Consider the following 27,014-nt stretch of genomic DNA (forward strand, 5'->3'; position numbering starts at 1 on the left):
TCCTGGTTCATTAACCCAGACCAAGGGTCGACTTGTAAAAGGCACGTGTGCTTCGAGGCAAAGCAGTGCTTATGAGAAATGAGACACGTAGCGTGATGAACTTCGCTAGCTTTGGTAATGTTTGTTACGGACCGGTTGCGTAAACCCAGTGAACTGTCGGTAATTCCATGCATGCGAAAAATAGTAGACGCGCGTTATCCTATTTTTTTTAACAGAGAATGATTGCTGAGTACATGAAGCGAAGAGGGAGACCTATTGTTATCCAGTCTGCCCTCAAATATAAAAAAAAAAAAAATTGGCAAGCACAAAGGAAGGCACAAAAGTAAAAAAAAAAGATTCAGCGTTAAATGCGTACTCGTTAAGTAGTAGATATGCTGCGTGGCAGTAGAAAATGATCTTGGGTGCACTAAAGAATAAATGCAACGAGTGTTGCGAAACCTGTAGTTTTCATAATGAGGAGATGAGCCCTTAAAAGAAAGTTTGAAAGAGTATTTTTAGGTTCACTAGTGAAAGTAAACCTGGAGATATAAAGAGTCCATTCATAAAGCAGTTGTTCACTGGACTTAACAAAAGGAGTGACCATTAATTGTAAATATTAGCTCGTAAGTGATCTTTTGTAAATAGTAGAATATAAGTCTTTCTGTACGAATGGAGGAAACCTGCAAAATTAGTTGTTTTGTAAATGAACTCTATCGGTGATGGAACTAAGCACGAATGCTGTGTGAAGATGCACACTAAAGTGCGACGTGCATAATAAAAATAACTGTTCACTGTATACTAGTGGTAGTGTTGTACTGCAAGTGCAAAAAGAAGTCAAGGTTACGACAACAGGTGCAACGCAAAGTTCAGTGTTGTTCTAAGTGCAGCGACAGCTAAAACATTCGTCGTCACTTACCTGTGAGCCTCATGGGAGGCAGTTGACAGAGAAGTATGGAGGCAGCTTCAGTGTCAGGCTCCTCCGATGGAAAACGCGCGCGAGGTGTTTGTATCGATGCACTCGGGTGATACGAAGTTCACAAAAAAAAGGAACAATCGACGACCAGCAGCTCTGTTACAGCCTGAGCGCGAACGGATACTGAGTATTGGAGCTCACGCAACACTGTGCAGCCGCTGTGAGTGGCTGACGTGTGGGTGACGAAACAATCCAAACTTTAAACTGCTAACCGCCATGACGTCCATCGTACATACTGGAGGAAAGACATTTGTACACTTGTGTGACTACATCTTCATACGTAAATTAAGGAATTTTCTTGAGTTGAAGTTAAGATGAGTAAGAAGTAGATTGTTAGATTACTCAGACCTTAAAGCCATTAATACCGGCACTCCTGAACACTGCTAAAATGAATTATAATCCTGTCTCTTGATGGACAAAGAAAATGAATGTGCGCTGTAGGAAGACCCTAAACTCCAGACCAGTCCTGATCCTTAACAAATGTATCCAATAGGTTGTAAGTTATACTAATAATTTTCCACTTCTTCTGTTTCATATTGTAAATAAAAACCCGGGAAGCCACTTGAATTCCTGGCACCACAGTGGAAAAGACAGATGTACTGCATGATGAACGCCGTAGACAGCTAACACAGAAAGTGAAAGCATCACGAAGTGTAGTGCTACGTTATTAAACTGTAATTTAACCACAATGAGTCAACAGATGCTCGAACATTGTCCACTCTAGTTTTGTGAAAATAAGCACTCACTGTACTCATGTATTAGTTGTTAAGCTCAAGAGAAGTAATTTCTGAATTCTATCCCCTGAAGAGCGAAATGAACGTTCACTTATTGTTATAAGCAAATATGAACCAAACTTAAATATGCACATAAATGTTAATCTTGGTATTATGGAATGAAGTGACTGATGAACAAAGAATGAAAAACTTTATTTTGAAAAATGATAAATATCTGATATATGTTTATAAATGTAATTTCAATTTATGTACATAGTACGCCAGTAACATTATGTAAATGTCACACCAAAAATCACGAATATCTCATGAGGACATGAGGATCGAGGTAATCCTTCGGCATTCCCTCTCTCCTCATGGGAGGCAATGTGATATTCGCTATTTTTGACTTCATTAAAACAGCAAATACGAGTAGTTAATACATTCAGCCAGAAGGCAAATACTTGTTTATAAATAATGATTAATGTATAATGAGGCGTCGCATGGCGACGGTGGAATTTTCTAAATAATGTAATTCGTCGTCTTTGGGCGGCAATATAAACAGAAAAATACGGACAGATATGCGATCCTTCACTATTTTGTTCGCTGGAGAACAAATGAAGCCCTGAGCGCTAAAAAGACTTGTACTGTTTTTCTCAAGTAAGACGGACGCAGATTTGTGGCAGTCTGATCTAATTTTTTACTAAATGTATAAAAACGTGTTATGTCTAAGTTTGAGTGAAGTGTAAAGAACTGTTATAACTTATCGTGACGACGCAGGAGCGACTCAAGAGGACAATGGCTATATAAAAGAGCGCTCAATGGACGTGATACGGACATAAAAATCTACCGTCATTGTAGTACTAAGCTTATGGTACGATATATGTTTTAGTTTATAATAAATATTTGTTCTGGGAATACTGAATCATTTAGCAGTGCTCATTCCTATCATCTCCTCAGTATTATTTTCATTTTAATTATGCATTTTGCTAAGATTACAGACACGGAGATCAGCAGTCCAATGTGCGTGTTACATTGATAAAAAGAAAACTGTTTTATCGTCTTCTTGCATCAGCTTTAATATTGAATTTCCCCTTTGTGTGATGTTACAGTTGTTTTTGCGCTCTTAAGAACTTTCTGGTCCCTTAGGAAATTGTTTTGTCATAACAATAACTTCACAACCGGGTATGATCGTATCTACGATCATGAAGTAATTAGAAAGACGATAACGCAATTTCTTAATCAATAGCACGCTAGTTGTGACTGCCTCAAGCCAGAACAAATATTTATTATAAATTAAAACATATATCGTACCTTAAGCTTAGTACTACAATGACGGTAGATTTTTATGTCCGTATCACGTCCATTGAGCGCTCTTTTATATAGCCATTGTCCTCTTGAGTCGCTCCTGCGTCGTCACGATAAGTTATAACAGTTCTTTACACTTCACTCAAACTTAGACATAACACGTTTTTATACATTTAGTAAAAAATTAGATCAGACTGCCACAAATCTGCGTCCGTCTTACTTGAGAAAAACAGTACAAGTCTTTTTAGCGCTCAGGGCTTCATTTGTTCTCCAGCGAACAAAATAGTGAAGGATCGCATATCTATCCGTATTTTTCTGTTTATATTGCCGCCCAAAGACGACGAATTACATTATTTAGAAAATTCCACCGTCGCCATGCGACGCCTCATTATACATTAATCATTATTTATAAACAAGTATTTGCCTTCTGGCTGAAAGTATTAACTACTCGTATTTGCTGTTTTAATGAAGTCAAAAATAGCGAATATCACAATTTGCAGTGAATAACATATACCACTGTCTATTCTTTGCTGTGAATAGTAAATTATTTTTTTATCCCTGTAGCCATGTTAGCTAGGTGGTGGGGTTGCGATATTTAGGCATCCAAGAAAACCCCGTAAGAGCAGAAAATGGGAATGAAAGACATACTCAGGCCTCGTAACCTAATACGGCCAGCGTCGAAAAAGAAAACAATACGTAGCCGAGTGAAGCTGATAAGAAAGAATATAGGAGAGGCCTGACACAAGTACATGGAAGTAATATCAGATGCAGCTATGGGTCCATGAGGTTGGGACCCAGATACTCCCAACACAGGAGCCACCTATGGAGGACCACACTTTATCTGGAGTCCTACCAGATGAAGAGATGAAGAACCTGGATTTGGTGACTCTACTGGAAGCATAGCCCCCACCAGAATAGATTTGGGAGCCAACTACTTTATCTGGAATCTCACCAGCTTAAATAGCTAGCTTTGGTGACCCTACTGGAAGTGTATTCCACGCCAGAATAGCACAGTGGATCACTGAGATACACACCTCTCCACCACCAAGATGATAGTGCATGGGAAGAATAGGTATTCTGAAACAAGTACAACAGGAGATTTTGAAGGACAGTTTCATTAGAGCTATTAAAAAAGGGAGAAAATGGATCTGGAGTGTGCAAAAGCTGTTACATTCATGACACAAACTGATATTCCTAAAGACTTCTGTGTAAGATGAAGCATGGCACAGTAAATGGAACGCAAACATAGACAAAGCTGAAGCATAGACAAGGTGAAGAAGTAATAATGTGAACGCAAATAATTATCGACTGGTACTACTACTTGCGCTATTGACAAAGAAATTAAAATTGCAGTGATCGAGATAACAAACTAATTAAAGTTTCTAAAATTCAATGTACACAGTTTGTGCTTTTTGGCTTTTTCTTATTATACAAGCACATACTTATAGCTTTTTCCTAGTCTATGTTCTGGGCTTCACAGAAACAGGCAGCGACGGAGTAATAGCGGGAGAGTAATCGAAATAACAAACGCGATCTGTCGCTCACGATCTGAACTCTTCAACTCCAGTAGCATCTTAACTTGCGTCAGTATTAAGAATGTCCTTTGCTTTACAAAAAAGTTTCGACGTAGTGCGCATATACTTCATGGCATTATTTATTTTCAAACAAATGCATTAACATTACACAGATTACAAATATTTTTGCTAATAATAGCAACATAGAAAACGCATTCAGGGAAAATCTGCACTTAGCTCTTTACTACTAGACAGGAAGTAGAACCTTAGTCATTCTGTAAGGCAGTTAGAGCGTTCATCTGGAAAACACCACATCCTCCACCATAAGAACTACTCGCTCTTCAGTTCAGAGACAAACGGTACCTCCACAGCATGTGCTGTACTCGTATTTACATTTTGGCGTTATTTTCAGATTACTGTGTCAGTACTTATTTGAAGGCTGCTCCCTAATAGAATTTCTCTCATAAATATGTTAAGACGGTTCTGATGCACTCTTTTCTGCAAGTTACATGAAAAAAGCATGATTTTTTTTTTGTTTGTTGTTCCTGATACCTTCAGTATTCTCATTATTTTATCAAATAATTTTCTTTTACCCATCTAATGCCTTCCCTAACTCCACTACATAAGCCGCTGACAACATGCTCGACTGCTCGCTCTTGAATTAGCAGGTGCACAAAAGAGGGAAGAGCGTGGCCAAATACTATCTTCCTGCGTTCTAGCACCCTTCTACCCTACAACCCTCCTCCCGTCACTACCGTCACTACTTTCCTTAACCCAGTCACACCCCATCCAAAAGCACATTTTATCCCTTAATATGTCTCCATTGCACTCGCATGTGGTACACACGTTTAGTATTTGGTCTCGACACTCTTCACGTAACAATCAACATTATTTTATAGCATTAAACCACTATTTTTAATAATCGGCGTCTTTTCATCCCCTGCACTGAGCAAACTCTTAGTCCTAGAGAAAAACTGAAATGGACACCTTACTTGGGAAATTTAATATGATTTCATTTTGTGCCGTGACACATGCTCAGTAGACACCGTGACTTTATAAATGAAGGAAATTTAAAATGTTTCATTTTTTGCTGTGACACTCTCATTATAGATTGTGGCTTTTGAATTATTCAAGAAGAACTTAAAAATATGACCTCCGAACAGCAGCTCCCCATCTTATGCTGATCCCCCGCCGGTCTCAAGTTTTAGCATTTCATACTTGGGAACTCCTGCTGTCACTACACAAAAGTTTGCGACTACATGAATACTTTCCTTTATTCTTCTTTCGTTGACTGGACTAAATACTGGAGACGTTACAGTGCTCCAGAGAGGAGAATGGATCTTGGTATCTGCAGTAGTTACGACCAGCTGCTTTTTGCGTCACGCCCTTTGGAGCCAGTCACCAGTCGCTCTATCTTTTCTCAGTTTCAGCTCGTCCGTGACGTTGCACCGCCCGGAACTGACTCGGATGCTTACCGTCTAGGACGAGACGGAAACCTTCTGCTCTCGATAGCACCCATTATACTCACACGGACGACTTCTAACATCGAACAAAAGAAAGACTTTGTTTCTGCTGAAGCGGAAGAAGTGCCGTGTTTGTCTCTTTTATTGGTTCCTCTGCCTTCGTTCCTCTGCAGCTCGCCTCGGGCGATATACGACAAAAGTAATGGCGCACACGTCACTCCTCAATTCTTTTCTGTTCCGGTGCCATCATATATTGAGATCTTTTAGCGAACCGGTACGTCTCTACTGCTCTCGACGTCTGTGGAGGCCTTTTAGACGTTATAAAATTATTGATGCGGACGTTTAGTTGTCAGATGGTGTTAAATATAGCACTATGATCAATGGAACAGAAATAATAATGATGTGGTCTACAGTAGTAAAAAAGAATATCTAGGAAAGAATTTATTAATATATGATTATGAAGTTTTTACGAGATGTAATACTAACGATTGTCATTCACTGTAATTTGGATAACGCGTTGTTATTAAATTTGTTTTACATCCTGCATTAAGATTACTTTGATGAATGATACAACACCTACGGATTGGTTAAATTATAGTTAATCAGTACTTTGGAAGAACAAATAACCAAAATAAGCTTTACCTTCAATAATATGGGAGATCTTATAGCTCATTCAACAATAACCTCATCCAAAATCTGGGAACCCCTTTCTCAGAATAAAGAACTTTTTCTTACAATATCTTCAATTATTTTCGTGGAGATATATTCTGTCTATGCAACTGATTGAAGGCAGATTGTTTATTGGCATAAGTGTTTCGCGTCTTTTATTTGTGAAGCATCATCAGTGACGATTTCTGTTAGCTCATGTGTGTGGTCCTCGAGATGTGTTCATTAGTCTCCATGCTCCAGCTGGTCGATTTACAGTGTTCTTTCACCCGCATTTGATTCAAAACGCCACATATATCACTTGCACTTTTTTTTTGTTCAGCATGGGCTAACAGCGCTGGAAATTGCCACTGAAGATGCTTCACAAATAAAAGAACCGAAACGCGTATGGCAATAAACAAACTCCACTTAGTCAGTTGCGTAGGTGGAGCATACCTCCACGAATTTTGAAGCGAGTGAAGGACGACGGAAAACAGAAGAAATGACTTCAATTATTTATCACAAAAATGTCACTGGCACATGAAACCCCAACGCCAAGAACAGGAAAAAATCACCTCAGATAACAGAATCTCTCTCCTTGTTCAGATAAATGTAACCTGGAAACGTAAGTAACTCAGACGTCACTTTAAGGGAGACCCATACTAAATACATACACTAATCTACTTCCAGTCAGCTATAAATGCACATCATTGTTATCAGACGCGTAAGGTGAGTTATCAAATGAGTTTCTGGGTACCAGGTAAATCTGTTGTTACGCTAAGTGGTTTCCATTACAGCTATCCGTAAAATTTTTACATATACTGCTTGGCAACCACGACAAGAAGCCATAGAGAGTGTCAAAGGAGGAAAGAGGAGCGGTAGATTTCAAGAGCATTTTGTGATTCCACCTGGATGTTACTGTCATCGATTGCTACGCGAAGTCGTTTCCATCTATAAAGTTATTGCTCTATGGAGCCAACATAAATATTTCTTCTCGTCTTGATATTTAATTTTATTCACTAGATTTAGAAATATGTGCCATCCAAATTTTACTCGTATATCTGTCTGAAAATAAGAGTTTCAATGTTTCTTTGTATATCTCTATTGTAACAGAGTCCGTTACGACCATTTAAATCGAGCAGTCGAGGGTTAGGGATCAGTGGGAAGAGATGACGATTTTTGGCGTGACGGCATAACTGGCGAAATGGCTTTCGTGTATGGCGACGCTGGCTTTCGTGTGTGAGGACGCGCTAAAAGATTTAAAATCATATATCAGCCATAGCTATGTGTTATGCAGAATGACATTGACTAAACTGTGAGATGTGCTTTTAATTCTGAACGAAATATGTCAGTTCTCGCGTGTGAAACGGACGCAAATCGGCAGGTCGCTGTTGAAGCAATGAATGTGCACAGTACCCGAGTACAAAATTTCAGAGACCGTGCTTTGATGTTAATATGCCTTGAAATGCGTCGTGTCGCTCAAATGAAAACTAACTTCCACGCGTGACGCGGAATAGAACACCATACAAATAAATTCACTTCTTAAATACGTCAGTGGCGAGTGTTGGAAACCGGACACACTCTGTACCTACAGTTTCACATCACCAAACTCCCGAAAACAGCGGTGACACCAGGAGAGTTGGTTTACTGCCTGCAGATTTTATGATTCCTTTCCATTACGTCTTCAGGCAATAGTGTCATATACAGAGTGTAACTGCAATCCCTTTACAGACTTTGAGGACAGGTTCATTAAACCAAAACAAGAAAAAAATGGCCAGTAAACAAGGGCTCTAAAATGCATACCTTAAGATCTTTGAGCACTTGTTCAATAGAAGACATTTATTTCAAACTAGTAAAGATGACCAAAGACTCAAATCCCTTAATATGCGCATTTAAGAGCTTCTGTTTTCTTGACAAGTTTTCTTGTTTTCGAGTAAGGAACATGTCCTCAAAGTCTGTCAAGCGAATTTAGTTACACTCTTTAGAAAGACTTAGCAGTGCCCAAATTGCATTCTAAAGTGATAGGATAGAAAACAGAAAACTGCACTACTTTTCACATGCAAAATGCCAGTGGGAATAATATATGGTTTCTTTCCATATATTTTGTCGTATTCAATGGTCAATGCGACTGGAAAGTTTTTTGTTACAGGTATCTGGGCTGGGCAGACTCCTGTTTTTCATTTTTATTTCACTTAATTGGGAGACAACCTGTTTCGGTAATCCATTTTGAAGTAAAGCATGCGCTGTACCGTGTGTAAAATACACAGGCGAGTTGGTGTGCCGGGACTTACCTCAGATCACTGCTAGTAGTGCCACATCACCTTAACGTGTCTGCGCGTAGCGCGCAAGTATTGGACCGCAATTAAGTATGAAATTAAAAGTCGGAATTTACGTTTAAGACTTTTTTATCACATATGTATTTTGGAAAAATCGAAAGTGCTGAGAGACCAGCTACCTCTTTTAGTTTTTGGGAAATTAAGTAAAAACCAATTTTGTAACTAAAATGTACCCAATTGTAGTAGATTAAGTACCTGTAACTTTAATGATAGAGAATTTTATTTAAAGCTGATGATAAGAACTAGCAATTAGTAGACCTATACTAAATTTTAGAGTTTTAGTTTTAACAACAGCCAATACAACTTCTAGTAAAGATGTGGTTCAGAGATCACTATCTACCTGTAGTTCCAGTATAAAAATTCTAGGAGGCAAAGTTTTTATTTAAGTCAGCAGAAACTTTTTCTTTGCTTTCAAACAACTTACCTGAATAAATGTGAAAATTAAGAAATTTCTAAATTGGTTAAAATGGCTCTGAGCACTATGGGACTTAACATCTGAGGTCATCAATCCCCTAGAACTTGGAACTACTTAAACCTAACCAACCTAAGGACATCACACACATCCATGCACGAGGCAGGATTCGAACCTGCGACCGTAGCGGTCACGCGGTTCCAGACTGAAACACCTAGAACCGCTCGGTCACTACGACCGGCTCATTCAAATGGATTTCTGCAGCTGTGGTTATCCCACTCGCCAAGTGATGTGTCTATTTTTTGTAATATTATATCACCATGTTCTTATCTGTTAACCTCCTATCCAGTATGCCATGTTGGAATCCATATTGATTGTCTGATCCCGTATGTTGCAGTTTGGGAGCTGATGGTATAAGGGGATATTGTGAAACGTCCCCTAAGAAAAATTAGTGAATTACTGTGCTGGTAAACCCCTTACGTTATTTGATTTTCAAACAGCTGAGCAAAACTGCACGTACTCAGACATTTCTCTCTTTACTTTTTCCTTATCGTCACTAAACTGAAACACAATATTTTTAGTGCAACGCAATCTGACTTTCAAAAATCCCTACAAAAGAATGGCCCTGACGAACAATAACCTATACCTTTCATGAATCATTTACCTCACAAAAATCTTCGTTACTCAAACTACTGCAATACTGCCAGCTAAATAAAAGATTCTAACTACTGAAGTCACTAACTACTGATAGGCATAGTTAGCAAATGAAAGATTTTCATAAAGAGCAAACAATGTATTTACCTTAATAGTGTTCCAAAGTCATAATATATATATATATCAGCTCGTGATATCCAGTCTTACAAATTTACTGTCTCTGATGGACACACGTCCAGATCATCCGCTCTCAAAACTCCGCCATCTAGGCTCACCTCCAACTGCGCAACGCTACGCGCTGTTAACAGCCAACTGCCCAACACTACAATAGCGACTATTTCAACAATGCCCACCAGCCACAGACTGCACACAGCACAGCCAGTGAGTGACTTTCATACAGAGCGCTAGGTGACGTTACTAACATAAAAACCTAAACAGCCTGCTTACAATTGTACAGGTAACTCAGTACATAAAGGGAGACGAGAATATAGCAGTAATGGGGGACTGAAATGTGGTGGCAGGCGTGTGATTAGAAGAAAGGCTTATTGGTGAATGTGGGCTTGGTAGTGGGAACGAGAGTGGAGGAAGACTGACCGAGTTCTGTAACGAACGTCAGCTAGTAATAGCGAATAGTCTATTCAAAAATCACAAGAGAAGCGATATACTTTGCAAAAGTGAGGAAACTCGCTAAGATTCCGACATCACTTAAAGGATTGTAAGGCATATTCAGTAGCAGATATAGACTTGAATCATTTAGTAATGATGAAGAGTAGGCTGGAGTTAAAGAGAGTAGTCACGAGGAGTCAATGCGCTAAGAGGTGTGATACGGAAATAGTGAAGAATGAAAAGATACACCTGAAATTCTCTGAGGCTGTAATGAATAATTCAGCAAGCAGTCCAGTTGAAGAGGAAGGGAGATCTCTGAAAAGGGTGGTCACAGAAGTTGGAAAGAAAGGCATAGGTTAAAGGAAGGTAACTGCAAGAAAACCGTGGAACAGAAAAGATATAAACTGTTTATAGTGTACAATCAACCAGCAAGAAATCTGTTTTAAGTTATTTTGTTATTTTATGTATAAAGTACGGTTACCGATTTCGAGTTTTTCACAATTCATCATCAGACGGTTTTTTTATGATTTCATAAATGGGTGCGCCACCTATTTGCGTTTGAATGAAACCTGTATGAAATGTCCATCTGGCGCATTTGTTTCTACAGATGTCTTGCAATGATATACATTCTCAAGGATGTTTGTATCTTCACCGCCACAAACGTTGCACTGAATTATAGACCAAATTCGTTCAGTCACAAAACACATTTTCAGTGTGCACGCGTCCTGATTTAGTGATTCACAACATACGAAAACAAATACGCAGTTTGCAAGGTACATGAGTGTTAAAGATGCTGCTATGAAATAATACACATATATGCCAGTTTTTTGGAAAGTAAGCTTAAATTACTTTTATGTCATGTTTACAAACTGTTTTGCATTAAATCTAGCGCATTAAATGCATACAGGAACAATAAATACATGGGATTATATGAATTATATCACAACATTTTTTTATATAATGACAGAAATACTAGAGTGGGCAGGAAGTGAGCAAATCTTTATGTGCTATCTGAACATAAATGGTGATAATACATCATAATTTATTAGTATTTAGTGCCAGAAATAATACTGACTATTGTAGGTATATACAGTTTTATAATACTAGTTATTTCGTCTATAGATAAGTCTACAAATATTATTTATTTAGTGCCAGAAATAATACTGACTATTGTTGGTAGATACAATATTATAATACTAGTTATTTGATCTGTAGATAAGTCTACAAATATTATTTATGTTGGAGTCTTGAGATTACATACAAAGAAAATCTCGATGCCTTAAGGATTCGAAAATTAAACATATCTACAATTGCAGAAGAAAACCATTCAGTGACAAACATGAAAGCAACATGAAAACATTATGTTTAGCAGAAAAAGGACCCACTATGTGTATATTAGAGGAAATAGAAATACATACACACAAAAACACTCCCCTGAAACTATCTTTAATGAGCAGACTTAACTGGCTAACACTTTCCTGAAAAACTTCTACAGTGTTCTTTCTCTTCTCCAATGTATCAATTTGAGGTAAGAGTCTCGGTACCGGAAACGAACGAATCGAAAGTTGTAAGCGAAAACCGTTGTGTTACTTCTGACGGTGGACTACATATACTGGTGCTTTTGTTGCTAAGATTGCACCGTAGGCAACTTTCAGAGGTGACTGTATGGACCAAGGCAAGAAAAATGTGCAGTAAATATGGGCTCTAAAAAAAGAGCTATGAGCAATTGTTTGATAGAGGAGACGTGTTTCACAGTAGCGAAGATGAAGTAGTGGTCATAGTTCGTCAGGTACACATTTCAGAGTTCATGTTTACTAGACAGTTTTTCCTTGTTTTGGTCCACATTAACACCATTGAAAGTTGCCTACCCTACAGTCTTAGCAACAACAGTATCAGTATATACACTCCTGGAAATGGAAAAAAGAACACATTGACACCGGTGTGTCAGACCCACAATACTTGCTCCGGACACTGCGAGAGGGTGAAACGTCCCCTTTGAACAATTATACAGGACTGTGCTTAAACTGACACACAATATTTTGTTAGCGCAACGCAATCTGACTTTCAAAATTCCCTACAAAAGAATGGCCCTGACTAACATTAAACTATACCTTTCACAAATCACTTACCTCACAAAAATCTTCGCTGCTCAAGCTACTGCAATACAGCGAGCGCCACTACTGCCAGCTAAATAAAAGATTCAAATATGGAAGGCACTAACTACTGATAGGGATAGTTAGCAAATGAAAGATATTAATAGAGAACAATCAATGTATTTACCTTGATATCATCATGTATAAATATAGCAGTTCATGACAAATTACAAATCTCCGCCATCTCTCTCCCCACATCCACCACTGCTGGCGGCTCACCTCCAACTGCGCAACGCTACGCGCTGTTCACAGCCAGCTGCCGAACACTACAATGGCGAGTATTACAACAATGCAAATCAGCCACAGACTGCACACAGCACAGCCAGTGATTTTCATACAGAGGTGGCGTTACCAATAAAAAAAACCTAAACAGCCTACTTACATAGAGAAAACATAAACAGCCTACTTACATAGCCTAGAGAAAACATAAACAGCCTACTTACATAGCCCCCATGCTCCCCACAAAAAATTTTACAAATTTTTTTTGGGCAGTGGCCAATAATGATTTGATAAAATTTTTCATAATTACAATAACAAAGAAATCAAATGCACACACTTATTGATATTATGTTGGTCAAAAGCTCAAATTGTCTCACAGTCTATAAAGACAGTCCTGATCATTCATCACAGTGAAACTGCCGTTTCTTTTCTCAAAGTCTGAGCAGTAGAAGAAAATGCACACGGAAGTAGTGGATTTCCATGCTGTCTTGAAGAAGTAGTGTTGTCCTTCCAACGGAAAGACAGTGCTGACTCTCGATATGCAGACAAGTAATGGGCCACAACAGAGCAAACCCACAGCGGAGTCAGTCGGAAGTTTTGAAGAATATTGGTAGGTAGGTCATCACAGAGCAGACCCACTGGAGTCTTGGTAGAGATTGTGGTATTGGTGGGCCACCAGAGGTGCAGACCCACTGTAGTCCTTGTAGAGATAATGGTATTGGTGGATCGTCAAAGATGTAGACCTACTGTAGTCCTTGTAGACACGGCCAGCAGCCATCTGTTGCGACTGTGCAGGTGCACAATCACCATCGAAGAGTCTTGCGGAGAATATAGCAAGTCCATAAACCACCACTTGTGCACTCACAAAGTTTTTGGAATTGTCCTTAGAACAAGCAATGCTGTTATCCAGTCCCTTGCTGAATTAGTAACACATGTGCAAACACTAACAGTCCCTACTTCTCACATATTGTCCATATACTATGACCAACAGAAACGTGTGCAGTGAAAGGAATGCTTACAAGTCACTTAATTTGATGAACTGGTGTCAATTACAATATTATAACATGAGAATACAATTACAAAGGTACAAAATACATCATTAAAGAACATAACAATACAGATAACATTTGTAGTAAAACAGGCGTTACAAAAGAATAGAAATAGACATATATGTCAGTGTTACAGGAATTATGACATGAGTACATACATAAAAGATCAGAATAACTTTCGAAACATCAACTTCACACATGAGCATTAAACAGAACAGAATTAATAATATCTAACATCTTTACAAAGTAAATAACATATTATTAATGCCAATTATATTCGAGGATAACAGTATTCCTCATCTTAGTGAATGTAGCTTAATATTAAAAGAAGAAAAATTCTATGAAACTACACAGAGACAGGAAGAAAACAAATACACAAGGGTACACAAACACATAGTGGGATAACACCAATAGGAAAGGATAGGGTTCGTTTTCAGTGTAACATTTGGTACTGCAGTCCAACCCAAAACTTCATATATCTTTCCTCTTATTTCATCCTTTGTTTCCACCAAAAAAATTCTATCTAAGCATGCTTTCTGTATTTTGTTCATATTTCTTACCTCAACATTTATTTCCAAGAAAATTCTACCTAAACCTGTTTTCTGTACTTTTTTTTGTATAACTTCTGAATGCATTTCTTCCAATTCATCGCAACTCATTCTCTTAGAGGCTACCCCCTCTTAAGCTAACTTAAATCTACTGAGCTCAGATGCTAAACTAAGGAACAAGGCAATACAGCAGCACAAAACAATTAACACAAACAGCAATGACAAAAAAATGCCAATTTGCAAAGCAAGCAGCAGTAAATCTAAATTAACAGAAAAAATGCAAAATTACAACTAATATGAGCCCATGTGCAGCAACAAAAAAATAAATCTGGCTTAGCAGAGTAACACAAATTAAAGTTCAGTAGCACTATGCCTGGCAAACAGCAGCTTATATCTAAACATGACATAGCTCACGCAGAAAAAATAGTACACTAAAGATAACAATGCAGATAAGGGAAATGTATAATCACATCCTAATATCTATGTAATTAAAGTGGTGCACCACAACAACTTATTGTAAAAAAAATATTACCATGTACTTGAAAAGAAAATTATGTGTAACTGTTATTAGTTCCTTCTTATTGTTCTTTCCTTTCCAAGTGCTCCTTTTTTAAAGAATGTGGATCATAAAATAATTATTTAATAGATCTGTTGACAGAAAGTGTTCACATTAGCAAATGCATTTCATTTTATAAAAGCAATGCTGCAACACAGCTGGAAACCAGATATCAAATGAAATAAGCAACTATGAAAAGCAAAGCATAAAAATATCATTCAGTAGTCATGTGACATTTCATAAGTTATTAGAAATTCTCTCAACTCTCATAGAAAGACGCTTGTCGTAATCAGGTGTGCAGATATAAATTTTTTTCTCGTCATTTCATTAGGCACTTCAGTAAATATCATAAATTACGAGCTCCACAGTATGCTTTCAACAAGGAAATGTCAGTAGCGAGTATAATGGCCCCCCCCCTTTTTTTTTTTTTTTTTTTTTAGAGAACAAACAATGTATTTACCTTGATATCATCATGTATAAATATAGCAGTTCATGACAAATTACAAATCTCCGCCATCTCTCTCCCCACATCCACCACTGCTGGCGGCTCACCTCCAACTGTGCATCGCTACGCGCTGTTCACAGCCAGCTGCCGAATACTACAATGGCGAGTATTACAACAATGCAAAGCAGCCACAGACTGCACACAGCACAGCCAGTGATTTTCATACAGAGGTGGCGTTACCAATAAAAAAAACCTAAACAGCCTACTTACATAGAGAAAACATAAACAGCCTACTTACATAGCCTAGAGAAAACATAAACAGCCCACTTACAAGGGCTGTACAAGCAATGATCACACGCACGGCACAGCGGACACACCAGGAACCGCGGTGTTGGCCGTCGAATGGCGCTAGCTGCGCAGCATTTGTGCACCGCCGCCGTCAGTGTCAGCCAGTTTGCCGTGGCATACGGAGCTCCATCGCAGTCTTTAACACTGGTAGCATGCCGCGACAGCGTGGACGTGAACCGTATGAGCGAGGGCGTATAGTGGGCATGCGGGAGGCCGGGTGGACGTACCGCCGAATTGCTCAACACGTGGGGCGTGAGGTCTCCACAGTACATCGATGTTGTCGCCAGTGGTCGGCGGAAGATGCACGTGCCCGTCGACCTGGGACCGGACCGCAGCGACGCACGGATGCACGCCAAGACCGTAGGATCCTACGCAGTGCCGTAGGGGACCGCACCGCCACTTCCCAGCAAATTAGGACACTGTTGCTCCTGGGGTATCGGCGAGGACCATTCGCAACCGTCTCCATGAAGCTGGGCTACGGTCCCGCACACCGTTAGGCCGTCTTCCGCTCACGCCCCAACATCGTGCAGCCCGCCTCCAGTGGTGTCGCGACAGGCGTGAATGGAGGGACGAATGGAGACGTGTCGTCTTCAGCGATGAGAGTCGCTTCTGCCTTGGTGCCAATGATGGTCGTATGCGTGTTTGGCGCCGTGCAGGTGAGCGCCACAATCAGGACTGCATACGACCGAGGCACACAGGGCCAACACCTGGCATCATGGTGTGGGGAGCGATCTCCTACACTGGCCGTACACCACTGGTGATCGTCGAGGGGACACTGAATAGTGCACGGTACATCCAAACCGTCATCGAACCCATCGTTCTACCATTCCTAGACCGGCAAGGGAACTTGCTGTTCCCACAGGACAATGCACGTCCGCATGTATCCCGTGCCACCCAACGTGCTCTAGAAGGTGTAAGTCAACTACCCTGGCCAGCAAGATCTCCGGATCTGTCCCCCATTGAGCATGTTTGGGACTGGATGAAGCGTCGTCTCACGCGGTCTGCACGTCCAGCACGAACGCTGGTCCAACTGAGGCGCCAGGTGGAAATGGCATGGCAAGCCGTTCCACAGGACTACATCCAGCATCTCTACGATCGTTTCCATGGGAGAATAGCAGCCTGCATTGCTGCGAGAGGTGGATATACACTGTACTAGTGCCGACATTGTGCATGCTCTGTTGCCTGTGTCTATGTGCCTATGGTTCTGTCAGTGTGATCATGTGATGTATCTGACCCCAGGAATGTGCCAATAAAGTTTCCCCTTCCTGGGACAATGAATTCACGGTGTTCTTATTTCAATTTCCAGGAGTGTAAATTCCACTGTCAGAGGTATCAGAACCATTTTCGCTTGTAATATTTCGACTCGTTCGTTAATGGTATAGGAGCCTTACCGCAAATTAATACAATTTATTATCCTCTATCACCCAAGAAAGTTTTTAACGTCATCACCGGACCACCCTGTACATCCATACATTTACAGGTGCCGCCAACTAATACTTTGACGCTCTGTGGCATCATTGGATGACGTTTCCGGTCATGGGTTTCTATGTAAAACTTGATCTACTAAGTCCTCTGAGAACCCTCTGAAAGTGTGTAACATGAATTGTGAAACACCCTGTATATACGTGTGGTTTAGCGCGTTCTCTGGAGAGCAGGAATTTTATACTTCAAAACGAGCTACGTAAAATATGGTAGGCCACAAGATTACGTAAGCTACTGCTGCATAGTATCCCTAAAAAGAGATTACGACGTGACCATCCTGAGATAAAACACCTGAGTCGTGACCGGAACAAGACGGATGTTGTGGGTACTAGTGAAAGACATTAGCAAAAAGCAAGAAGTAGGAAACAAGGCGGTAAATCGTGAAGATAGACGACCCCGGATGAAAGAAGAGGCAAGAAAGAAGACGAAGCGTAGCCAGTTGAGAAGTTCAAGAAAAGAAGACTGATTTCCTTGGTACAAGTGAAGTTTCCGGATCAACGCGTCGAGCGTTCAGCAAAATCGAGCAGTTGCCCACGCTACGTGTTGGTGCCTCAGCAACGTGTAACTGACGCGGAGTAACTTTCAGCTGAAGCTGATCAAAAAAATGGTTCAAATGGCTCTGAGCACTATGGGACTTAACATCTGAGGTCATCAGTCCCCTAGAACTTAGAACTACTTAAACCTAACTAACCTGAGGACATCACACACATCCATGCCCGAGGCAGGATTCGAACCTGCGAGCGTAGCGGTCATGCGGTTCCAGAATGTAGCGCCTAGAACCGCACGGCCACACCGGCCGGCATGAAGCTGATCAATTTGCAGCTTACGCCGTACAGAGAGGCAGGCGACGCACATCGCCGCGTAGAAACAGTAACTGACTCAGGCTCTCTCAACGACTCACCCCAATGCAGACAATAAATGTATGTGGTGAGTCAGATTAATAGCTGGAATGTTAATTAGTGTTCTTTAGAAGGTGTATGTAACTGTGGCAACATTTTTTAATTTTCTATTCAGACAAACTAAATCAACAACACATATAGAACGGTACTGTTAGAATCAACTATTAAGTTATCACTGGCAGTTCAATGGTTGGTGGATCGTAAATTTAATACAAAGATTTAATGAGCACAATAAGTCACCATGGGCATCGGTGTCAGACTATTCCAGTATGATGAAGGATATAAAAGAGACATCTTCATCTTTAGGGCTCTCAACAAGGGAAGTGTCCAGGTGTCTCGGAGTGAACCATGCGATGTTGTTCGAACATGGAGGAGATACAAAGAGACAGGAACTTTCGATCCCATGCCTCGCTCAGGCCGTCCAAGGGCTACCACTACAGTGGATGACCACTACCTACGAATTATGGCTAGGAGGAACCCTGACAGCAACGCCACAATGTTGAATAATGCTTTTTGTGCAGCCACAGGACCTCGTGTTACGACTCAAAAAACTGTGCGCAATAGGCTGCATGATACGCAACTTTACTCCCGACGTCCATGGCGAGGTTCATCTTTGCAACCATGACATCATGCAGAGTGGTATAGATGGGCCCAACAACATGTCGCATGGACCGCTCAGGATTGGCATAACGTTCTCTTCACCGATGAGTGTCGCATATGCCCTCAACCAGACAATCGTCGGAGACGTGTTTGGAGGCACCCGGTCAGGCTGAACGCCTTAGACACACTGTCCAGAGAGTGCAGCAAGGTGGAAGTTCCGCACTGTTTTGGAGTGGCATTATGTGGGGTGAATGTACGCCGCTGGTGGTTATGGAAGGCGCCGTAACGGTTGTACGATACGTGAATGCCATCCGCCGACCGATAGTGCAACCATATCGGCAGAATATTGGTGACGCATTCCTCTTCATGGACGACAACTCGCACCCCAGTCGTGCACATCTTGTGAATGACTTCCTTCACGATAACGTCATCGCTCGACTAGGGTGGCCAGCATGTTCTCCAGACATGAACCCTATCGAACATGCCTGGGATGGATTGAAAAGGGCTGTTCATGGACGATGTGACCCGCCAACGACTCTGAGGGATCTACGCCGAATGGCCATTCAGGACTGGGACAATCTGGACCAACAGTGCTTTGATAAACTTCAGGATAGTATGCCATGATGAATATGGGCATGCATCAGTGCAAGAGGACGTGCTACTGTGTATTAGAGGTACCGATGTGTACAACAGTCTGGACCACCACCTCTGAAGGTCTCTCTGTATGGTGGTACAATATGCAGTGTGTGGTTTTCATTGGCAACAAAAAGAGAGAATAAGACGTTTATGTTCATCTCTATTGGAATTTTCTGTACAGGTTCGGGAACTCTCGGAAACGAGGTGATGCAAAAGTTTTTTATGTGTGCATTTTTGGCGACTATCGCACCAACGGCAGGAAAAGAACTAACAGTCTTCAACTGCATTACACCACATTTACAATATTGTAAAGAAAAGACTATAAAATGAAAAATAATTGAATCAAAGTGAAGTGACATGCCTTCTTCTCCCTTAAAAAGGAAGTAAACCAATGTTTTCCGGAAAATCTACCTGCACTTTTGCCTAAATTTTGTCTCCGTTAATTTTAGATTGATTATACTTACGCGTGGCTTCAGGAATTATCATTCCGCAGGTAACGTCACCACTAACTATAGTACGTAGCAACCCATCAGCATTTCATTGCAGCCCGCTGACAAATCGTTACGTGCGAACAGCACACATAAATAGAAGCCACAGATCGGTAAGTGGCTGTTACGACGCTTTAGATGCTGCAGATGGACATGGCAGCGCAGGAAATGTGTCATGTGTTCAATCGCCCGAACAGGCCTCATTGCCTGTGGTGAGCACGTGCAAGTGTCATTAGCTGGTGGTCACCGCAGCCACGCCTAGCTCGACGTGGCATCAATCTCGCACAGTTGATGAGCCGTCCCTTCCACGTGGGGCATTTTGGGACGTGGGTGTCATTACTTCCCGCGCTTTAACAACCTGGGTGGATCAGTAGCTCCCCTTTACACCAGCAACTGTCAAAGGTTAGCCGTTCACTGACGTTATGCCAAGGTGATCCACGGTACTGCGATTGTGATGTAGAGAACTATTAATCAAGGGAAAAAACTGTAAGTAATATACTTAAGCTTTGTGCTTATGTGATTACGGTATGAATATAAAGTGCTAGAAACTAGTAGAAAAGTAAATATCTGAAATAGATGCAATAAATAATGCACTTGCAGGTAGTGTACGTAAAAAATATACTTAGGTACTAGAGTCATTACATAATTCTCGTATTACTTCATTTAGTTCTTTCCTCATTTCGGTTGATGTAGCCTTTCATTTGTTTTTATTTTCTATTGTCTGTTCACGATCATTATCTTCCTTGCAACTTAATATGTTAAAGTGCCGGTTGATACGCTATTCAGAATTTCTTATTTCTCAATATAGTCTCCTAGCACTGTACACTTAACACAGCGAGAATCCTGTTATTGATTGCACTGCAGGTGTACTTTCTGGTGAACTCTTTACTGTAATGAAAGCATTCATGCCCTCATTTGATAAAAATTCCTTGTCTTTATGCCATATCATGAAGTACACGAAAAGGCGGGATTTCTTGGTGGAGAACAGAGTGGACGAGAGACTTCGATTTCCTATCGAATCCCTCTTGGCGATTATTGCTGCCACTGCGTTTGGTGGAGCCTTTTCGAGTCAAAAAGAGTTATTCTTCCCGTCAATCTTGGTTGATTTTTCAGCGAAACAATCCTGTAATAAGTACAATAAGGGCCGATCACTGTGTAAACTTGATGCGGCCATGTCATCAGGATTACATCCTGGAAATCCAAAGATATCTAACTAAAATGGCTCTTCTCCTTCTTTACTACACTGCCTCAAGTCTCGGTAGTTTAATTGTTACTTCTGACTCTGTTGCTACATGCAGATTTCCTCACCGATACTGAGACTGCAGGCAAAATAATGTGCAATGTATCGCAACATAGCCACATTCTCCGATGAAATGTCCTTTCGAATTACGAGAAGCCGTATATTTGTTGTCATGACGGTAACCAGAACACACTCAACGGATATGTAGAACGTTATATATTGATTATATTGACCGAACGCTACGAACCCATACTTTAGTATTCCGACACCTCTTTGACATTTTGACTAAAATCTGTTGCTTACACAAGCACATTTTCAGAAAAACAAAAAACAAAGGCATTTCTGCAGATGAAAAATGTCGGTAAATGGTGGTTATGGGATGTCTCTAACTTACAGGAATTCTTCACTGAAATTTCCGGGCTGGCAGGCCGTGGTCGATATGTATAACTTTCTTGTAACTTTCCGCCTCCAGGGACATCCTCAGAGGCGAACCGGCGAACTGCACTCAGAACTCGAGGGAATGGTGAATACCACTATCCATCACGTGACGCTGGCTACGAGGCTATCTCTGGTAGTGCCAGCACTCTCGATTGAAAGTAATCGATCGTCATTCTGTCGGTACAAGGTCTGCAAGGTCGACATCTACATTTTATCTAATTTGGCAGCTCCCTCTCTTCGGTTAAAATTATTACGGTATTCTGAAATGTCAATAGCCCCTCTATACATACACACCTGACACTGCCATGTTTCCGACATACCGGTAGACTCACTGAATTTTATATTGTGACTGCCCTCTCGGTACATGCGTTCCTCATTTTTGTCTCTGTCCCAGATGGCAATTCTTCTCATGTTCAAGTAAACGGGTGTTAACACTCATTTTCGTGGCACAAATATGTGGTAGTCCACAACTAGACCTCGAGTTCTGATACAATTCGCCGCTTCGCCTCTGAGGATGTCTTTTCGCAGCCGGGAAAGATTTACATATATATCACAGCCTGTCAGCCCGGAAATCATGACTGGATACAATTACGGCTTGAAAGCCTACGTTTTATGATTTACTAGAACTTTTCAGGTGAGGACCGCGTAACAGTAAGACCAGAGAAAGGGCACGTATGTATTATCACCATATTGCGAACGCTAACTAAGATCATGCCACTGATATGAGGAACATCAAATAATTTTACGGAGAGATCAATCGTGCGGACAGTTGGGCAAAATGAGACCGACAGCAGTGGTGGCGGGAATACGATGTGGCAAGAAGAGTTTTCAAGGGTCCATCCAGAACAACTACACCACAAGAAGATCGTACGAGGAGAGTTCAATAAGTAATGCAACAACTTCTCGGCCAGTTTTGTTTGAAAAAAATGGAATTTGTTATGGGGTATCGAAGAATATTGTCGCTTCAGCCCCTATACACTGAAGCAACAAAAGTCGTGGGACACCGCTTAATATCGTGTAGGACCTCCTCTTGCCGCGAGTGGTGCAGCAGCTCCAAGTAGTATGAACTCAACAGTCTTTGGAAGCCCCTGCCGAAATATTGAGTCTTGCTGCCTCTATATCCCTCCGTAATGACGGAAGTGTTATCGGTGCCGGATTTTGTACACAAATTGGCGTTTCGATTATATCCCACGAGTATTCAATAGGATTCATGTCGGGTGAATGGTTCAAATGGCTCTGAGCACTATGAGACTAAACTTCTGAGGTCATCAGTCCCCTACAACGTAGAACCACTTAAACCTAACTAACCTAAGGACATCACACACATCCATGCCCGAGGCAGGATTCGAACCTGCGACCGTAGCGGTCGCGCGGTTTCAGACTGTAACGCCTACAACCGCTTGGCCACCCCGGCCGGCTTGTCGGGTGATCTCAGTGGCGAAATCATTGGCTCGAATTGTCCAGAATGTTCTTCAAACCAAACGCACACAATTTTGGCATGGTGACATCGTTGTTTGGAAACATGAAGTCTGTGAATAGCGGCATAGCCGAACGTAACCACCTTCATTCACTGATCGATTCAGTTGTAGCAGACAACCCAGTCAATTCCAAGTAAGGACAGCCCACATTATTCTGGAGCCGACACCACCGTGCACAGTGTCTTGTTGACAATTGGGTCCATGGCTTTGTTACGTCTGCGCCACACTCGAACTTTAACATCAGCTCTTACCAGTTCAAATGGGGACTCATCTGACCAGGTTACTGTTTTCTAGTCATCTAGAGCCATACCGTTATGGTTACGAGCCCAGGTGAGGAGCTGCAATCGATGTCGTGCTGTTACCAAAGGCACCAGCGTCGGTTCATTTGTTGTAGTGCCGCATTAACGCCAAATTTCGCCGCACTGACCTAGCGGATCCGTTCGTCGAAGATCCCACATTGATTTCTGCGGTTACTTCACGCAGTGTTGGTTATCTGATGGCAAAACAAGTCTACGCAAACGCCGCTGCTCTCTGTCGTTATGTGAATGCCCTAAGCTATTGCGTTTCCGTACTGAGACGTAATGCCTGGAATCTGGTATTCCTGGCACACTCTTGACACTGTGGCCTCGGAAAACTGAACTACCTAACGATTTCCAATATGTAATTCACGTGTGTCTAGCTACAACACCCAATCCACGTTCAAAGTCTGTTAACTGTCCTTGTGTTCCTCTCTTTACGTCGGAAACCTTTCCACATGAATCAGCTGAATACAAATGACAGCCCCGCCAATGCTCTGTCCTTGTGTAGGCCATACTAACACCATCTGTATATGTACATATCGCTATCCCATGACTTTGGTACGTCAGTGTAGTTTCGTGAAGTTAAGATAGGTTCTTTCTCTATACTTAGCCTTCAAAACGGCATCTGTAAAAGAGGGGCGCTACAAGCAGAGAGATGTCACTGCGTTTCTTTTGTGCGAAACCAGAAGCAGATATTCATATGCGCTTGCAGAATGTCTGCGGTGATCTGGCAGTGAAAAGAAGCACAGTAAGTCTTTGTGCGTGGCGTCTGTCACCAAAGCAACCAGGTCGCTCGAAGCTGTACTATCTCTTGCCTGCTGGCCGGTCGCGCACAGCTGTGACTCCTGCTGCGTTGGAACGTGCTAATACTATCGTTAGAGGTGATCTACAGATCACAATCTAACACCTCGCTGCACAGCTGGACGTCTCTGTTGGTAGTTCTGACACACTCGTCCACCAGTTGGGGTACTGAAAGGAGTGTATCCGTTGGGTTCATCGCCGCCTAGGAAAAGACAATAAAGAGCAACGAAGCATACCTGATCTGAATTGCTGATCAAGACACTTTTTTGTCGAACGTCATCACAGTCGATGAAACACAGGTTCATCACTTGGAGCCCGAAATAAAACGGCAGTCCATGGAGTGGTGCCACACCACCTCTACTTCGAAGAAAAAGTTCAAAGCCCCACTCTGAATCATTAAAGTCGTGGCGACGGTTTTCTTTGACCGAGAAGGGGTTATTCTGTTCGATGCCGTCAATCATGGTGCAACGATCAACTCTGAAATGTATTGGTCTTCCCTAGGGGAAACTGAAGAGACCACTTCAGCATGATCTTCGCCAGGACACGAACCTCTCTGTCTTCATGGTAACTCAGCGCCGCACCCAAGTCTGCCCATCCGAGAGGAGATCACGAAACTTCGCTGCTCTGTTATCCTGTGTCCACCCTACAGCCCGTATCTCGCGCCTTTCGACTTCCATCTGTTTGGCCAAATGAAGGATGCACACTGCAGAAAGTAATACGCGGATGTTGGGAAGGTTACTGATGCTGTAAGACGTTGACTCTGATGTCGACTCAGTAGTGTGGTACCATGCGGGCAAACAGGCCCTCCCAGTAAGGTGGTGTAAGTCCGCCGACTGAACGGAGATAATGCTGAAAAATGGAGTTTTGTAGCCTAAGGGAGGAAATAATATGGTGTATATGATGAATAAATCCAATCTTCTATCAGGAAAGAAATGAGTTGCAGTACTTATTGAACACCTGTCGCAGGGCTTGTCGACGTGTCCTGTTGAAATGATGCTTGATAAAAGCTAAAATCCAGGCAGACACTACCAGGTAGAATATTTACACGAACCGTCGGGATTATGTTATGCGAACTTGGGTCGAAATCTAGAGCAGTCATTACTGCTGACACCTTAGCACAGAGAATGGAAAAAATACTGTAGGATCTGAGCCAGCTGGGACATTTAAGTGATTCAAGTGGCGTTCTGAGGTGGTTAGCGATGAGCCTGGCGCCTGTTTGCGGCTCTCAGATTGACACCGACATGTCGACATGTCCGTCATAGATCTCCTGAAACATCAGAGGAAGCAGCGATTGTCGAAATTCTTACCACCCCTACTGCTGAATGATCGCCAACGTGTAACAAGACTAGAAAGCCGCTCTGTCGTACTTTCCATGACTGGGTTACCAGTTAGTAACTTACTGTAGGATCGTGCAAGGCACAAAGCCAAGCCCACGTCACAAACGATTTGAGAAATGTACTTGAGAAATGCAAGGATTCTTGACTGGCTGCCACGTCCCCTACTTTTCACCCACAAAGCATTTCTTGGGATGTCACGGGTAAACTTGTACTTTGACCCCAGCGTCCAGCAGGCAAACGACATAGCCTAGCACGGTGTTCTGTCTCGATGTGGTAGAGTACAGATATGACCCTCGCATATTCTGCATTTCAAATATAACTGGGAACAGTCCAGTGTTATCTGTGGTAACACAGAGGAGTGAATGAATGAGAAAAGTGTGTGTTGCGTTGTACACTGGTTGAGTTCGTCGCTGTCCGTTGCTACAGCTGTTATGTTCCTTCCACGATCGTCGTTCCGTCGACTGAATTTTCTCATACTGCGAACTTAGTAGGAGCGATCTGTGTCCATCTCGGGAAAAAATTTCAATAGCCGAGATCGTATAGATTAGTCTTTATTGTTGAGAACCAGTTTCGACAGTTGTAACGGCCATCTTCTGATCTGTATAAACTTTTTGTTATGAAACGTGCTCCATTGTGAAGTAGTACCTAATGCCATGTTGTCTGCACACGGGCGTGTTGATAAACGTAGCAGTGACATAGGCTAGTTAATCCTTTATAACGCATATTTGTACCTCTGTTTATACATATGCATTTTGTTGTATATAGCGTATTTTAAGAATTAAAGAGTTAAAAGTGTTACGTATGCCCCTGAACCAGTGATCGTCACTCTATTTTCCTCAAGAGCCAATATTGACGTTGTGGGAGTGGTGGGGAGGTGGCCGGGGGTTCGGTACCTTGGTTGCGTACTTATCGATCTTATTGCTACCTAATTTCTTTCGTTCTTTCTTTCGCTTACGCCACAGTCCCGCAGCGATAGAGGGTCAGCGTGGTTACAACGGATTTGGTAACGTTAGTTGTAGGGATGGCCGAATGCCCTTCCTACCGCCACCCCGTACCCCCCAGGACGGAATCAGTGTACCCCAACTGACTGCGTCTACTGTAAACCACGAAATAGTGCGGACGTGTTGCAAATGTCTGCGACGCGTGTAACTCAGGCGGAACGGTGGGACGAGCCCAGTATTCACCTAGCGGGATGTAAAATACCGCATAAAAACGACATCCACCCTGGCCAGCACAACGACCCTTGTCGTTAATCCGCCGGGCGGATTCGATCCGGGGCCGGTGCGCCTACCCGAGTTAGGGAAGCAGCGCGTTAGCGCTTTTTTTTTTAATCGGTGTGTTTGGTCGTTGCGGACGTCACATGATATCCGTTAAAGTTCGTTTTGTTGATCGTTCCAC

Source organism: Schistocerca serialis, chromosome 7 (assembly GCF_023864345.2).
Source record: "Schistocerca serialis cubense isolate TAMUIC-IGC-003099 chromosome 7, iqSchSeri2.2, whole genome shotgun sequence".
Lineage (NCBI taxonomy): Eukaryota > Metazoa > Arthropoda > Insecta > Orthoptera > Acrididae > Schistocerca > Schistocerca serialis.